Source organism: Palaemon carinicauda, chromosome 19 (genome assembly GCF_036898095.1).
Source record: "Palaemon carinicauda isolate YSFRI2023 chromosome 19, ASM3689809v2, whole genome shotgun sequence".
NCBI lineage: Eukaryota > Metazoa > Arthropoda > Malacostraca > Decapoda > Palaemonidae > Palaemon > Palaemon carinicauda.
In genome coordinates, this window is record NC_090743.1 from 43,033,867 (window position 1) to 43,049,032 (window position 15,166).

Consider the following 15,166-nt stretch of genomic DNA (forward strand, 5'->3'; position numbering starts at 1 on the left):
TTGAAACTCAAAAGAGCAGAAAGAACAGTCTAGACAAATATAACCCCTATACTGCCCTCCAGACCTTAAAACCCAAAGCGCAGAAAGGACACTCCACACAAATTAACCTCTATACTGGCTCTCCAGATCTTGAAACCCAAAAGAGCAAAAAGAACAGTCCAGACAAATATAACCCCTACCTATACTGCCCTCTAGACCTTAAAACCCAAAGAACAGAAAGAACAGTCCAGACAAATGTAACCCCTATACTGCCTCTCCAAACTGTGTACGTACTCATCACATAGATTCTTTAAACAGCTTTAAGCCAAAAATTAAAATGTACAAATCTAATTTAGTAACTAAAACTGTAAGCATTTTAACCAAATTTAGTTTTTTTTAATAAAGCCTCCTTTACCTGGTTAGGTGAAAAATTTCTATGCCGATTAATCTCATTTAAAATTAAATAAGGTAAGAAAGAAAATAAGGTAAGAAAGGAAATGGAGAGGGAATGACAAAATAACACAATGAATTTGAAGTACCTTGAAGGTAGAATGCAGCAAAAATCTTAAAAATCTCCAGTATTCTTCTGGGAGGTTGAGAGATTTTTCTAAAATAAACTGTTCGTCTGAAGATAGAATACAGCAAAAAGCTTGAAAATCTCCAGTATTCTTTAGGGAAGTTAAGAGATGATAGTATATATATATAAAAAAATATTCTAAAGGTAGAATACAGCCAAACGCTTAAAAATCTCCAGTATCCTTTTGGGAGATTAAGAGAAGTTTGTAAGAAATCTGTTTATCTGAAGGTAGAATACAGCAAAAAAGCTTAAATATCCCCAGTATTCTTCAGGGAGGTTAAGAGATGTTTAGAAAAAAAAAAAAAAACTGTTCGTCCTACCTAAATAATTTTTAATTCCCAGATATGTTCTTGTTCCATCAATGATTGTGCTAATATAAATATGGAATGCATGGTGGCCTGTGAAACTATTTTCTTATACCTTTTTTGTATGATAATCAAATTATCTGAATGTAAAATGTTCTTTACAAAAGCAGTAGTTAATATCTTATATTGAGTTATCAAACCACATGAATAGTTTATACGATAATCGAGTTATCTAAATAGTTTGTAAAACTCTTATATGTACTTAACAAAAAAGCAGTATTGTATATTTTTCATCAATTTATCAAAATATATGAAAAGTTTAAAGCTCTCTCAGATATACTCAGTTGAAGTAAATACTTTGTCTTCTTAAAAGTCCTTTAGATATATACACAAATAAGACAGCTCTCTTGGATGACCTCAATTAAAAACAATACACAAAGTTATGTAACTATACGAACAGTTTTTAGTTCTCAGATATACTCAGTTCAAGTAAATACTTTATGTTTTAATAAAAGTGATACCATTCTGGGATTAGTTATTGCACATGGACAACTGAACAGAAATACCCCCTTGATGATCTTACACATCAAGTGTTATAAATCTTGAGTACTTAACTTTAAAAGAGCATGTTGAAAAAATACATAAGTCACAGATAAACCTAATGAATAGGAATTACAATGATGCAAAGCAGAAACTAGTAAATTGCATTACAAAATATGCGAATTTGTTTTAGAGTGAAAATCTTATCTGACTTAGTAAACAATATAGACTCAATATAATTGATATTCTGAAAATCTAAATACACCTTCTATGCTTATAAAAATGACAAAAAATAAGTTTTGACATTGTAAAGAAATCAATGATTGAATAAACTGAGCATTTTGAAGATTCCTTAAACATCATTTTGAAAGGATTATTTTGTAAGTGTCGATGCAGGTTGAGGATTCAGAACTGGGCAATCACAAAAATATATTTGACTGTAACCTTGTTCTTCTATTAACGTGTTCTTTTCCTATTTGTATGGGTTATGCACGGTTGCCTTCTTTTTGCAGGACTTATGCTTTGGCTTTCGGGTAGAGTAGACCGTAGTCCCGATTAGCTGCCCTGCCTGACATCGCTTCAGATCCTAGTAGCATATGCTCGTATGTTGTACCAGTCACCAGCGGCGACGAGTTCTGTCGTGGTTAGGTCGACAGTTCGAGACGTGTGAGGTGTCCTTGTTTTTAGAAAGTGTTGGATTGGCTGTGTTTGTATGTGTATTAGTCTGTAACACCCATTTGCGTTAAGCAAGCCTATCAGTCGATTACATAAATAATCCTGAGGTGTCTACATTGCTGGAGAATGTCTTTAAACATCAATTTGAACGGATTAATTTCTAAATGTTGATGGCGGTTGAGGATTCAGAACTGGACCATCACAAAAGTATATTTGACTGTAACCTTGTACGAAAAATGTGTTTATTCCGTAATTAAAGGAATAAACACAAAGGTTAAAGGTGTCTGGTTTAAGTTTCAGTTTCATCAGAATAGATGTTCACCAGAACGTCAGCCGGGAGAGCTCAACACCCCCATAGTGTTGTGCCCAACCAAAGCAGTTGCCTCCCCAGTAAGCAGCATAAACTCGCGGTCCCGGGCAGGGATCGATCTCCTGCCATGCGAATTCTAGGCAAACACGTTACTGTTGTACTAGCCAGTAAAGGTTATTCATTGTGTACCCCTTTATCGAAAGAGGGTTACCAATTTAAAGACTGGATAATATTACTTCAATGTGGTGTCCTTCTCGGAGTGAAGAATATCTAGATGTTACTATTTGTTTTCAATATTACTGACAGATCCATTATTCCACATTACTTACCACTTATCTGATAAGATGGAACACAAATATAATATAGTCATAGGTAATGGGAATTAGTGAAATATGTCTTTAAAACTCCGGACCATATGATGCACAGTATGTGCAGTGGAATCACGCATTTTCAGTGTATTGAGCTGGCCTTATGGTAGCAAATTTCGTCTTTTCTCTAATATTCCTCTATTGTATTGTGCTAATGATGTGCATTGTACAGGGATATGTGCATTATTTATCTAGATGGGTAGCAACATTAAAATTAATTTTACACAAGGAGTGGGAATTTTGTATTTAAATGTATACAGATCCATAAAAAATGAATCATGAAGATGAGAGAGATCATTGATTTATGAGAATTTGGGGTGCTGGGGACGGAAAAGCCATTCAAAGCTGATTTGCAACTTGAGGATACCCTGCAGTTGCACTATGAAGAAAAAGTTAGAGGGGCTGGTAAGGATGATGGAAAGTGATGTAGAAGACTAAAGAAATTACGGTTATGAGGCTGGTGAGCAAGAAGGAAGGCATGAAGAAGAGGGAAAGCGATGTAGAAGACTAAAGACACGAGGGTTAAGGGGCTGGTAAGAAAGATGGAAGACATGGAATAAAGGGAAAGTGATGTGAAAGACTAAATAAACTAGGGATATGAGGCTGGGAAACAAGATGGAAGGCATGAACCAAAGAGATAGTGATGCAAAATACTAAAGAAACTAGGGTTAAGAGGCTGGTAGGCAAGATAGAAGGCAAGAAAAAGAGGGAAAGTGATGTTGAAGACTAAAGAAACGAGTGTTAAATGGCTCGTAAACAAGATGGAAGACATGGAGCAGAGGGAAAGTGATGTAGAATACTAAAGAAACTAAGGTTAAGAGGCTGGTGAGAAAGCTGGAAGACATGAAGCAAAGGAAAGTGATATAGAAGACTAAAGAATCAATGAATGAATGATTTGAAGTTCTCTGACATCCTGACATCGTAACTAGGGTTAGGAGGCTGGTGAGCAAGATGGAAGACATGAAGCAAAGGGAAAGTGATGTAAAAAGCTGAAGAGACTAACGTTAAAAGACTGGAAAGCAAGATGGAAGACATGAAGCCGAGGGATAGTGATGTAGAACACTAAGGAAACTATGGCTAACAGCCTGGTAAGCATGATGGAATGCATGAAGCAAAGGGAAAGTGATGTAGAAAGCTTAAACTAGGGGCTGAAGTAACTCAGCAAACACCCTACATTAATGCCTACGCATTGCAACAATCAAGGTGCAGCACCTAATAAATGGGTGAAATTAGAAGTTCCACAAGAAGAAAGGCAGATGAAATTGATAAAAATTGAGCTGTTACTCATGCCAGATATATGAAGAAAAACTGTGTTTATAGCAACAGGAAAAGTACCAATCAAAAGATGCTTGCAAGATTTTTGACATATATATACATGTACTTTATGAAATCAGGATTGGATTGCATCTATCAAATTTTAGCAATGACCCACCTATGGAACCAGCAGAGTTGCAACTACGGCAAAACCCTAAAGTTTAACCATGAAGTTAAAGGTAAGTGACACTGGACAGCAAGATGGGAGAATACCCACAGAAACGAATTGCTTAAGGCGTACAAGGAAGAATTGTGAATTAGATGCTACTCTATCATAGCATTTGATGTAGAGTGAAGGCACTGGCAAGTTCTCTAGCCAAGTTCAAGATGATCTCCTATTTTGTTTACATTAGTATTGAGGGAATTTACAAAGAAGTGTACTCTATACCTAAGGAGGGGCAGGCAATGGCTACTAATGACTCAGCAGGTAGATATATAGGCTCCCCCAAACAACCCATCCTTAGCTCACATGGATGGTGAGGTTGCAGTGAACAAAAGAATTAACAAGTTTGAGCAGGACTCTGAACCCCAATCTGGCGATTACCAGTCAGGGACGATACCACATAGGCAACCAAGGGCTGAAGAGAAGGTTTGGGCATGCCATAGGAAGGATAATGAAAAGCTGGTCAGAAAAACAGAGGATATACAAACAATGAGTGGAATACTGCAGAAAATCGAGTAAAAAATATGTAGGTGAAGACCTAAATTTGATGAGAGTCCAGAAAGGCAAAGTACTGGGAGGCTGAGAATCCAGAGACAAAGTACTGGAAGGCTTAGGGTCCAGAAAGGTAAGGTACTGGTAGGATGAGAATTCAGAAAGACAAAGTACTGGGAGGTTGAGAGTCCAAAAAGACAAAATACTGGGAGGCTGACAGTCCAGAAAGAAAAATTACTGGCAGGCTGAGAGTCCAGAAAGACAAAGTACTGGCAGGCAGAGAGTTCAGAAAGACAAAGTCCTGGGAGGCTGAGTCCAGAAAGACAAAATACTGGAAGGCCGAGAGTCCAGAAAGACAAAGTACTGGGGGGCTGAGAGTCCAGAAAGACAAAGTACCGGGAGGCTGAGAGTCCAGAAAGACAAAATACTGGGAGGCATAGAGTCTAGAAAGACAAAATACTTGGAGGCGTAGAGTACAAAAAGACAAAGTACTGGGAGGCTGAGAGTCCAGAAAGACAAAGTACTGGGAGGCTGAGAGTCCAGAAAGATTAAGTACTGGGAGGCTGAGAGTCCAGAAATACAAAGTACTGGGGGGGCTGAGAGTCCAGAAAGACAAAGTACTGGGAGGCTGAGATTCCAGAAAGACAAAGTACTGGCAGGCTGAGAGTCCAGAATGACAAAGTACTGGAAGGCTGAGTCCAGAAAGAATAAGTAGTGGGAGGCTGAGAGTCCAGAAAGACAAAGTAGTGGGAGGCTGAGAGTCCAGAAAGACAAAGTACTGGGAGGCTGAGAGTCCAGAAAGACAAAGTACTGGGAGGCTGAGAGTCCAGAAAGATTAAATACTGGGAGGCTGAGAGTCCAGAAACACAAATCACCGGCTGGCTGAGAGTCCAGAAATACAAAGTACTGGGGGGCTGAGAGTCCAGAAAGAGTAAGTAGTGCGCAGAGTGTGAGCAGAGGAAAAGCTGACAAAGGAATTTCAATGATAAACAAGGAATTTAGATAGGGATACTAAAACAAAATTACACACACAAAAAAGAATTGAAACAGTCATAACTCTCACAAACACACGTGAACCTGGACTCGAGACCAAATTTTGGGTGAAGATTTGTACGACTATACAATAAGCTGCCATGAGGCATCCAAAAGATTGAAGATATTAAGGCTTTCCAGAGGAAACTGAAGACTTTCTTCTTCGGTGACTGCTTCGGTAGTGAAGATTTAAAATAAACGAACAATATGCAGTGTGAAATGTTGAATGCTTTCGAACGAATATGAAAAAATGACTGTGGAGGTCCTATAGAGAGTTGGGTTCAACTGCTGTATAGGACCAGAAAAGCAGCCTTTAAAGTAAAGTCAGTCAAGTATTGAAAGCGATTGCAAACACTTGTTTATCTACTTGGATTTTTTTGTGGTTGAAGTTTAATAGAATTTATGATAACTTTCAATGTAAATTTTGCACTGAAATGAAGTTATTTTTACAAATATAATCAAGATGTCAGTAAAGAAATGTAAATAATTACTTTGAGTCTCTACACCACAGAAAATATAATGTTCTAGCAGCCTGTTAATGTTCAAATTACAGGATATTTGCATTTTGTTAATATATGTTTTGCAATTTAGGTTTCCCCAGCTTGGGAAAGTTAAAGTAACTGCTTATAATATTGCAAATGTATTCCATATTCATTTCAGTTTTGTATCTGCCAAATTTCATTAAAAAATTGTTGGAATCTTCAAAATATTCAATCTAGAAAAATTAATTCTAGAGTGAGATTCCTATAAAACCTTTCACTCCTGTAGTCTTTTAAATACACATAATTTATGGTTTAAATTTAAGTAATAAATGCTGTGAACACTTAAAAGAATGTTAACATCCAATCTCATTAAAATACCTCTGGCTTCATTAAAAAAAAAAATAAAAATAGTATTTCTAATACTATTCAGCAGTTTCATCTGACCACAAAGCCAATTCTGAACTTAGTTTGGCACTCAAAAATTATTATAAGCCAAAATGCCTTCAGCTAGCCAGAAAATAATAATAGAGTTTAAAGAGACATTACAGTGGCTGATATTTGAAATTAAAATACTCTAGGTTTGGTAAACGAAGCAGTAGATGTTGGTTTTCAAGTAGTGTTGAAGAAATGACATCTCCCTGGTTGGATCCAAGACCAATTACTTCATAAGGAAATGAGCGTAGCAGACACTGTAAAAAAAAAAAAGCCATTATTATTAAGGCTATAATTTCAAATATAATATCCCTTCAAGTTTAAGATCATTATATACAATATATTATTCTATAATGCTTGTTATTCTTTCCATACTTGCAAGGGAACACACTACTTTGAAATGAGTTTAATTGAAAGCTTTGACTAATTTTCCTTTAAGTATATGAGCAATAAGAGGATATTAATATCATTAAATTGAAACAATTGAAAATTTACCTAGTTAAATTTAAGCATTTCATGAATATATAAGAAAATTGAACTACGAAGAAAAAAAGGAAAAATTAGTTCTATTACCAAATATATATGATAATTGGCTATTTCTAATCAATATTGCAGAGTCTAACAGTTATAAAGTAAATCTGGCATTACTGTAGCCATAAATTTTTATTGTAAAGTAATGCAACCTAACCTCAGCTGTGCATAGACATTTTCGGAAATAAATTTTGCATTCCATAACAGTAAGCCTATTACATTACTTGTTATATTACTTGTAAGGTTAATACCACTTGCATATTGTGAGAAGGGGTTTCATAATCATTATTGACCAGAAAATAATGCATATTTATCAATGGCTTTAAAGGCCGCCAGAGAATGGCAGAGGCAAGAGACAGTGACATTGTCCTACGGATCAGGACAATGCCCTAGAGATTGACCATATTATATAGGATCAGGGCCCAAGCTCCCTCTCCACCCAAGCTAAGACCAAGGAGGGCCAGGCAATGGCTGCTAATGACTCAGAGGATAGACATATAGGCTCAACCAAACGTCCCCCTCCTTCGCTCACAAGCATGGTGAGGTTGCAGGGACCAAAGGAACTAACGAGTTTTGAGAGGGACTCAAACCCTAGTCTGTCAATCACCAGGCGAGGATGCTACACTGTAAAAAGTTCAAGGTACAGAAAGGGTATAACGATTGAGCTGGGGTTTATATACATGTAAAACACCCTAAGGCTCAAAAATACCCTTCTACACCAGGAGGCAGGGTATTTTTTGTGAATAATATACCCTCTATTGTACTTTGTCTTAAAATGGGCTTGGTAAGTTTGTGTGATCATGTCATAAAATGAACTTTTACTCTGTATTAAATCACCATATTGTTACACTGATAGTGTAATGCACCAAAAAAGTTACTAACAACATATTGGTTTTGAGTTATGGATAGTTTTGAAGCAAGTTCCTACAAAATGCGGTACTTGGCAATTTGTATTGTTGCCGTCTCGAGATTCTTCGAGACCCCGGGAATTTGGCGGGAAATTTCAGTGGCGTCTGGACTATGGTCTGCTCTGCAGTGATGATAAATTGCTCCAATTAGCGTCATCGGGATTATAATATCTACACTGCATTTCATCTGTTAACCAAGGTAAGAACACTAACTGTCCATCTATGCAAGCATAAACAGTGGTTACGAATAAAAATTGTCAGACATCATCATTAGTTTTGCATTCAGGCTGTGATAGTCTAAAAAATCATTATTACTAACACCGGGGAAAATAAGTAAGAAATTATCATTAGTACTTAATTATGAGAGAGGAGAGAGAGAGAGAGAGAGAGAGAGAGAGAGAGAGAGAGAGAGAGAGAGAGAGAGAGAGAGAGAGAGAGAGAGAGAGAGAGAGAGAGAGAGAGAGAGAGAGAGAGAGAGAGAGAGAGAGAGCGTCAAGCTGTCTGGGAGGAAAAAAAACCATAAACAACGTATTCAGCTAAACGTTAATAACATTACGATTACGAGTAGTCTGTAAGCAAACACTGACGCCAGGGATTTCTTAATCAGTTTGACTTGAGGTAGCAGACTGTTAGGTATTTATGCATGATATTTTTTCCTTTCTTTTCTATATATATATATATATATATATATATATATATATATATATATATATATATATATATATATATATATATATATATATATATATATATATATATATATATATATATATATATATATTTATATATTTAGGCACACACACACTAACAAATATTTTCTTTTCATAGATTTCTGCGTACGGTTTGCTTTGCAGCTTCTGCCATCACTCTATATATATTATATATATACTTTTGATTTTCAAGTGTAATGGAAATAATAAATTGATAAACCAAACTTTTAAGATCATTGACCTTATTACTTTATATACTTATAAGCTATAACTACACCTATATAATGGTGGAATAGGTATTAATTATAAAATTATAATTAATATACACGGGTATAATACCCTGTAAAAGGGTATTCTTTACCTACGATACACCCCTAAGTAAGGGTATCTCAAGTATGTTATACCCTTGATATGGGTATATTGTAAAGGGTATATTATAGTTCTTATATACCCCGATAGGGTATGCTATTTTAACCACTAGAAATACCCTTTTTCTACCCCTTTTATACCCTTAATTTTTTAGAGTGTACCACCAGGCCATATAACAACGCATTGCTAATTTCCCTATGCTCACAGGTAAAGGGAGGATCAGCATCACTGCTCAAAGATAAAGGGAGGATTGGCATAACTTTTTCAACATATAAATGAAGGATAAGCATCCAATTACTCACAGATAAGAGAGGCTTAGCATCAGTTTTCTCTGAGATAAAAGGAAGATCAGCATCACTTTGTTCACAATTAAAGGGAGGATTAGCAAAACTTTGCACACATACAAAAAGAAGATTAGTATTCAATTGCTCACAGATAAAGAGAGCATTAACATCCCTTTACCACGAAATAAAACGAGGATGAGCATAACTTTGCTACAAGATAAAGTGAGGATGAGCATAACTTTGCTACGAGATAAAGTGAGGATGAGCATCACTTTGCTATGAGATAAAGCAAGGATTAGAATCACTTTGCTATGAGATAAAGTGAGGATGAGCATCACTTTGCTATGAGATAAAGTGAGGATGAGCATAACTTTGCTACAAGATAAAGTGAGGATGATCATAACTTTGCTACGAGATAAAGTGAGGATGAGCATCACTTTGCTATGAGATAAAGCAAGGATTAGAATCACTTTGCTATGAGATAAAGCAAGGATTAGAATCACATTGCTATGAGATAAAGTGAGGATGAGCATCACTTTGCTATGAGATAAAGTGAGGATTAGCATCACTTTGCTCCAAGATAAAACGAGGATGAGCATAACTGCTATGAGAAATAGCAAGGATTAGAATCACTTTACTATGAGATGAAGCGAGGATTAGCATCAATTTGCTATGAGAAAAAGAAAGGGTTAGAATCACTTTGCTATAAGATAAAACCAGGATGAGCATAACTTTGCTATGAGAAATAGCAAGGATTACAATCCCTATGCTATGAGATAAAGCAAGGATTAGCATCAATTCGCTATGAGAAAAAGCTAGGATTAGAATCACTATGTTATGAGATAAAGTGAGGATGAGCATATTTTTGCTATGAGATTAAGCAAGGATTAGCATGTTTTGCAATGAGATAAAGCGAGTAATAACATGACTTTGCTGCGGACAAAGGCTGAGAATGTATCAACATTGGCAATACAGTGGAACCTCTACATACGAATTTAATCCGTTCCAGAACCAACTTCGGATGTAGAAAATGTTCGGATGTAGAAACGAATTTTCCCATAAGAATACATTGAAATAGGATTAATCCGTGGTTGAGCCCAAAAACCTATGATAACTTCTTAATAAACTACTACACATAATTTTCCCATGAAAATAATGGACACTAAATTAGATAATAGACATGTAAATAAGAATAGACATGTAAATAAGAAGAATTAGCAAAAAATGATAAATAAGAAACGGGTTTTTAGCGTCACTTTACCTTAGAAACTCCAGCGCAGGTGTTGTTAGTCTTGCTACGCAGAGAGGAGACGGACGGGCAGTGAAGAGGTAGAGAGGTTAACTAAGATAAACGTACACTACCGTAACTTATTCTAACTTACACTAAGTGAACTTTAACATAACTTGGCTTATTTTTTTTTATTTTTATATTTTATATTTTTTTTTTTTACATTTTCTTTTTTTCTTTTTGATGATCACGTAATTTTAATCACTATCACTCTCTACACTTAAAATTGACTGAATTTCTTTTGCTTCACTCTTTTCCGTTTTCTTTGTTTCACTTTCTTCCGCTTCACTCTGCCGTTTTCTTAGATTCACTTACATCCTCTTCATCGCGAGTTCGCTTCGCAGTTTTTTAAAGAAAGCATCGATAGATAATTGCTTGGTACGGCTTTTCAGAATGTTTCGAAAGTGAGTTAGGCAAACATCATCGAATTGAGAAACTACACGACAAACCTGCAATTTCTTTGGATGGTATTTGTCGATGAAGTCGACCACGTCTTGATATTTTCCTAACACCTCTTTTATTTGCGCCGAACCTAACACATGTTCTACCTCCTCGCTCCCTTCCTTGTCATCACTCATGTGCTCCGACATAGCATGGAGTTCCTTGAGCTCATCCGTGGTAAGTTCGTCGTGATGTTCGGCGACGAGTTCCGTAACGTCATCTGCGTTGACCTCCAGACCCATGGACTTGCTAAGGGAGACGATTTCCTCTACGGCTTCCGCTGCACCGTCCACGGGATCAGGTTCGGGGTCAAAACCCTCAAAATCTCGGGGAGAAACTGCATCAGGCCACAGCTTCTTCCAGGCAGAATTGAGGGTCCATCGAGTTAATCCCACCCAAGCCTGATCTATGATCTTCAAGCAGTGCACGATGTTGAAGTGGCCCCTCCAAAATTCACGCAAAGTTAAGTTGGTGCTTTGCGTGACATTAAAGCACTGCTTAAATAAGTGCTTGGTGTACAGCTTCTTAAAATTAGAGATGACTTGCTGGTCCATGGGCTGGAGGATAGAGGTGGTATTCGGTGGAAGATACAGAACCTTTATGAACTTGAATTCATCGAAGATATCATCTTCAAGTCTAGGGGGTGAGCGGGTGCATTGTCAAGGCATAGCAGGCACTTTAAAGGCAATTTTTGTTCATGAAGATACTTCTTCACAGAAGGGCCGAAAACTTGGTTTACCCATTGCACAAAGAATTGCCTAGTGATCCAGGCCTTCGAGTTGGATCGCCAGAAAACATGAAGCTGATCCTTATCGACGTTGTGTGCTTTAAAGGCCCTAGGGTTCTCTGAATGGTAAACCAGTAAGGGCTTGACTTTAAAGTTCCCGCTAGCGTTGGCACATAGGGCAAGGGTCAACCGATCCTTCATTGGCTTATGCCCAGGCAATTTCTTCTCTTCGGCAGTGATGTAGGTTCGACTCGGCATCTTCTTCCAAAACAGCCCGGTTTCATCACAATTAAACACTTGCTGCTCTACGTAGCCTTCTTCCTGCACGATCTTTTCGAAGTTCTTGACAAAGTCAGCTGCAGCCTTTGTGTCCGCACTAGCAGCCTCTCCGTGGCGAACAACTGAATGAATCCTGGACCGTTTCTTAAATTTCTCGAACCAGCCACGAGATGCCTTGAAATCATCTGAGGAAGGCTCGGTTGAACTCTCCCCAGCATCACCCCCAGAGCTCTCCTCCTTCAAGTCTGTAAAGATGGCGTGCGCCTTCTCGCAGATAACAGTCTCGGTGATGGTGTCGCCAACGATCTCTCTATCCTTAATCCACACTATTAGAAGTCGTTTCATCTCTTTTATGATAGGGGTACGGCGTTTGGAAATTATAGTGATCCCCTTAGAAGGTTTCACTGCTTTAATAGCTTCCTTCTGTTTAAGGATTGTCGAGATCGTCGACATATTACGGCCATACTGTTTAGCAAGTTCACTCACGCAGACGCCACGCTCATGTTTTTCAATAATTTCCTGCTTAATTTCTAAAGAAAGTATTTCCTTCTTCCTTTTCTCACCACCACCACTACCACTGGCAAAACTAAGCCTTTTAGGACCCATACTTTATGTAAATTACCGTTAAAGGATGCACCTAAAAAATCACGATTAAAACAGAGTTAATAGCAGAACGCACAGAGCACAACCGCAAGAAGCCGACGAGAACAGAGGACTGACCCAAGACCCGCTAATTGAGCGTCCCTCCGAGGTCGATGTGCTGCCTTCTATCGGCGGAAATAAAAAACACTTCAGGCGCTATGAGCACCGACTACGAGTACGAGTATTGTTTACTTCGGGTGTCGAAAAAAACATTCGGGTGTAGAGTCGGAACGTGTTCGAATTGTACTTCGCGTGTCGAAAAATTCGGATACAACCGTACGACGAAAATTGCTTACTTCATGTGTCGAAATAAAATTTGGGTGTAGAGTCAAAAATTTGCTCGAATTTTACTTTGGATGTTGGAAAATTCGATGTAGATACGTTCGTGTGTAGAGGTTCCACTGTAATGTGTTTTACGATTGCTGTCGCAGTTACAGGAATGTTGGAGTTGAAATCCTGTCTTAGTAGGCTTGTTTCTGGACAATTCAATAGGTAGTGCTGCAGTGGTTCGTAAGTTACTTGCTGATAGTTGTTCGCTGGGTCTTTCCGGTCTCTGTTGTGCTGCTGTGTCTTCGTCTTTATCAATGATGATTTCACAGTTGCACAGATATCGCAGTCACAGTGTGCAAATACTGACTGCAACTTGGCACGGAATTTTTCTTGCAAGTGGATACGGGATTAGTTCTGATGCTTTGATGTACCATTTGGCTGATATGGATCCATCAAGCAAGGCCCGTCTTACTTCACTAGTCTTTTCCATGTTGCAAAATGCTGTCATCTGATTCTTGATGGTTTTCAATGAAAGCTGAAGTGTGATACTGATTGTCTGGCACATTAGGGCAGATTTGGCTTGGGGATCAGCCAAGCAGTAATTAAAGCTGGAAATGCAGAATCCTACAGATCCAAGGACATTAATATGGAGAGCAACCCTGTGCAGGTAAGAAATGCAGAAGCAAAGAAAAATGTAAAAGTATAACAAAACTGGAGGGACTCTCAGTAGAGAGCATGCCTTCGCCATGACAAGCAGTCTAATTTTGCCCTTAACTCTACTGCATAACTTGTACTTCGATGTATTTTCTTCAAAATATAATGGATTTGTCCTTGGGTAATAAGATCATACCACACATGTCCACCCAGTTTACATTGAAATTGTTTCAGTAGTTTTTGCCTAATGATGTTTACAAACAAAAAATAAACTAACAAAATATTTTCCATTTATTAAACATTGCAATTATTTTTAAAGTACTGGTGCGTACTTATACTTTGATGTACTTCATCCAAAATATATTACACATCAGCTTAAGTCATACCCAACATGTCATCCAAGTTTGGTCAAAATCGGTATGGTAGTTTTTGTGTAAAGTTGCTCACAAACAAACCAAAATATATATATACTAACTAACAAAAAGTTGGGTGAATTCATACCCTTTGCAAAATATTCAATTTTGGTAAGGACAAATATGACAAATTCGTAGATAATTTGTATTTTTCCTAACGATGCAAACCTTAGCTATTTATTTAGGGATATTACTTTCTGCAAAGGTGAAATGACAAGGCATTAACTACCCATACGGCTAGTTAGCGGGGTTGGGGGGGATAGCTTGCTACTGCTCCTGCTCACACACCGGTGATTTAGCTCACTTTGCTTGGAGGTAAGACTTCAAGGGGGATAGGGCTGGCGGGCAAGTTTGTATAAATAGCTAAGATTTCTATCATTAGGAAAAATAAAAATTATCTACGAATGTCATTTGTTCCGTAACTGGAATACAAAAATACACTATTTATTCAGGGGTGACTCACCCATGAGGAAGGGTGGACGTCCCTGCCAATCTGGCTTTTGGCTTTACCCGGGGCTCCTTATCTGAGTATGTTAGTATTCAAAATAAGGAGTCCCTGCGCCTTGCTTAAACCTCGCTATGCAAGGTCCGCGGCCTACGTAAGCTGTGTGTCGAGATATTTAGAAGTGTGACTGTTCAGGTAAATTTATTTCGAGTCTTTTTGCATGAGAAAAACTATGGTAATCAAGACTTTCCTAATACCACCTCGCCAGGGTATGGGGATGCAACAGTATACCTTAATACTAGGTACACAAGAGATGTGGTTTGAGGTCAGCTTAAGCAGAGACCCAAGGATGTGGCTTTCCCCAAGAGAGGTAAGGGTGAAGAAAAGAATAAGTGCCAGTTAAACCTTTTCATTCACGCAGACTAAAACTGGGTAACAGTGGCCTCAACCTTCTGCTACTGGTCCAATAAGGAGCTTGAGGTATACAACCAGCTGTTGTGCTGCCACCACAGGACCGATAGAGATCGTATCGAGTT

At 37.8% G+C, this 15,166-nt stretch overlaps 1 long non-coding RNA gene across 1 annotated transcript in view; it reads right to left on the minus strand.

Annotated features, from left to right (window-relative positions):
• Nucleotides 1-6,304: 6,304 nt before the first annotated feature.
• Nucleotides 6,305-15,166, minus strand: part of LOC137658606 (uncharacterized) — a 95,127-nt gene continuing 86,265 nt past the window's right edge. Inside the window, exon 4 of the long non-coding RNA XR_011047388.1 lies at nt 6,305-6,926. This is a non-coding gene — a long non-coding RNA (uncharacterized lncRNA). The remainder of the gene's footprint in view (nt 6,927-15,166) is intronic.